The following is a 2,992-nucleotide window of genomic DNA, read 5'->3' on the forward strand; positions in this document are numbered from 1 at the left end:
GCCTCTATCTCCAATGCTTAAGTGGACAAGATAGAGTTAGAAATAATCAAGGCAATGGGAAGTCTCTGGCAGGATTGGTGGCACAGCCGCCATGTCTGACTTTGGTCTCCTTTCCACCTCATCATGGGCCAGAAGGAGACAGCAATGCAGGAGTGCAAGTGGGTCTCCTCAGACCACGTGGCCCTCCCCCAGCCGTGTGGAGTTGGACTCGGGGTTCTGTTCATCCCCTTCCTGCTTCTCCCGTGTCTGAGTGTGGGCATTCGCTCTGTGTGAAACCAGACTCCGAGACTCACAGACGTGATGCTGTCCTGGGAAGCTGATGCTGGAATGGATCCTGCTGTGTGGTAAGGAGACTGGGGGTGGGCCCCAGTGACTAGCCTGGGCTCCCCAAAATGGAAAGGATGGAGCAGTGGGCTCTGAACCCAGCTGGGTCTCCCCTGAGCAGGGGCCTGAGCCACCCACAGCCTTCCCAGGGAGCTGTGGGGGGGATGTGTTGGCAGAATGGCATCCAGGGAACAAGGCCATCCAGGAGAGGGGATGGACAGACAGCCATGCAGAGGGACTTTGGTGGATTTCTTACAGTTGAAGGGCCCAGGGGAAATGACCTAAGGAGGTGACCTCACTTCCTCGGTGACAGAACTTGGAACCCTGGTAACCAGGTACCCAGATTCCACAGCAGCCCCTTCCCAGCTCACTTGGCAGGAGACGCTTGAGAGAGCAACATGTTCTCCTGCTGTGTTGCGCGACCCCGAGGCTCCAGCCTCCACCAAAGTGGAAATGAATCCCCTTGCCATCGCTTCCAACATTGGCTCAGGCCTCAGCCATGGAGCTGCTGGCCATTGGCACCCAGGAGGCAGCCAGAGGTGACATGGGGGGCCCAGGGGGCCAGTTCAGCACAGGCCCTGCTGTGCTCCTCCTGGATCCACGTCCATCCTCTTCCCAGGCTGTGGGGGCGTGGACAGGGGGACCACCGTGGGCAGGAGCGGCTATCAGGGTTGGGGACACAGAGGGCCTTCCCTGTCCCCTACCAGGTCACAGGTGGGGGTGGGAAGAGGCAGCTTGGGGACATCCATGTGGGCCGTGTCTTTCCTGAGCCTCGAGCTCCCCTGTTCTCTCCACCGGGCTCAGGGGAAGGCAGACCCCACCTGGGCCTGCCCTGGGTCCCAGCCCGATGGAGGGCCAGCTTCCCTTGCAGGCCCTTCGCTGACGCCCCTCGGCCCGGCCACCGGGCACTGTGTTCGCAGAGCTCCAGGCAGGTGGTCGGCGAGGAGCTGGAGGAGGGGCTTGTGTACACCGTCTCTCCGAGGAAGATGCCGGTCCATTGGGGCCCCGGCCAGGGCCGGCGCTGGTTCCAGGTGAGAGCAGACGCCGAGTGGGGCCCGAGGCAGCCGGGGAGCACCCCGGGGCCATGTTCCACCCTGACCCCCCCTGTGCGCTCTTCAGGACTTTCCCACCCCAGTGGCCCCATAGCCTGCTTCCCGAGGAACCTGGGACCCCCCAGTCACCCAGCACACTGCCACTCCACAGGCGGGGGGAAGGTCCCTGCACACGTGGAGAGGGGCGGGAGAGGGTCTTTAGCGCAGGATGCCCATCAGGGCCGGCTGGAGGGTGGGCGAGCCGCAGACACATGCGCGTCGTGCTGCTGTGTTTGCCAGTCCCCTCCTCGGCCCCACATCCCTGGCGGCATCTCCGTGACTGTCCTTGCCCATCTGCTCTGAGCCGTCCAGCTCTCCTGCTGAGGGGGGTTCTCACCGTCTCCTATAAGCTCCCCCTTGACCCTCCCGGGTAGGAGCTGGGGCTGCCTCGGCTGCCCAGGATCCCAGGAGGGCAGCTCAGAGCAGCCTTTCGGCCTTCGGGGCTGCTGGAGCTGAAGGTCCTGTCCCGGGGTCCTGCCGGCTCTGCTGCCCTGGACACTGCCCGCAGGCCCCTAGGCAGTGGTCCTCCCGGCCCGGCAGAGGTTCCAGGAAAGGGACGGCCGGGCAGAGGACACGCAGACCTCCCTTTCTCCAGTGAGGCCAGCTGACCTTGTGGAGGGGCAGCGGCGGGGGACCACCGGCTGTCTGTGGGGGGAGCGTCCCTGCAGCCCCTGGCCCTGGCCCTGGCGTTTCCCTTCCTTGTCCTGCAGTGGGGTCGGGGTGGTCAACGGCATCCCCTTGTTGCTCTGGCCCCGTGACGGTGCAGTCCAGAAGGTCGTCTCCTGACCAGGAGGGTCTGCAGTTCCCCAGGGTCTGCTCAGACCCTCGGCCCTGCAGGGGTCTTTCTCCCCCAAGGACCCTCCAGGCACCCGTCCTTTCAGGTCAGGGGCCTCGTCTTTCAGGTGTTTGCTCACCTGTGGTTCAGTGTGAAGGCCGAGGACCTTTCTCCACTAGGGTCCTGCACAGCCCCTCGGCCAGATGTCGCTCAGGGCTTGGGGCAACAGGTGGGCACTGGCCTCACCCAGCTGGGGTCCACAGCTTTGCAGATTTCCACCTGCCCACTTGGCCCAGGGGTCCAAGGCCCCAGGGACAGTGGGGAGGGCAGAGGACCTCACTGACCCCAACCTGCTCAATCCTGCAGGCGGGGAACCCTGAGTTTGCCACCCTGGATGTGAACCCCAACAGAGCCCAGAAGCAGCAGCAGCAGCAGCAGGAGAGGGTGAGTGCGGTTCACGCCAGGGGCCAGGGCAGGTGGCCTCCAAGCCAGGGTGGGGCCCTCCTCCCACCCATCCCTCCTGGGCCTCTGAGCCCAGGGAGCCTCCCTTCCATGTCTGTTCCTCTGAAAGCTTGAGGGCCAGGAGCTGAGGGAATCCTCGGGGACTAGTGGCAGCAAGTCAGAGCAAGAGCCTGGAAGAGCCGAGGCTGGTGGACTGGGTGGGGCGGGGTGTTGGCTTGAGATGGAAGAAACGCCGGTGCTGGGAGGTGACTGCAGGGGAGTTTGGGGTCCTTGGAGGCTGGGCAGGGATCTTCAGGGTGATAGCTGAGTGCCTGAGCATGTGCCTAGGAGTCTGAACCTG

The 2,992-nt window shown here is 64.1% G+C and overlaps 1 long non-coding RNA gene across 1 annotated transcript; it reads left to right on the plus strand.

The window, feature by feature from the left end:
* Positions 1 to 756: 756 nt before the first annotated feature.
* LOC131275651 (uncharacterized) lies at positions 757 to 2,635 on the plus strand. The gene is made up of 3 exons (XR_009183126.1): positions 757 to 863; positions 1,245 to 1,355; positions 2,557 to 2,635. It is a non-coding gene; the product is annotated as an uncharacterized lncRNA (long non-coding RNA).
* Positions 2,636 to 2,992: the final 357 nt, after the last annotated feature.

This window comes from Dasypus novemcinctus, chromosome 23 (assembly GCF_030445035.2).
Source record: "Dasypus novemcinctus isolate mDasNov1 chromosome 23, mDasNov1.1.hap2, whole genome shotgun sequence".
Classification (NCBI taxonomy): domain Eukaryota; kingdom Metazoa; phylum Chordata; class Mammalia; order Cingulata; family Dasypodidae; genus Dasypus; species Dasypus novemcinctus.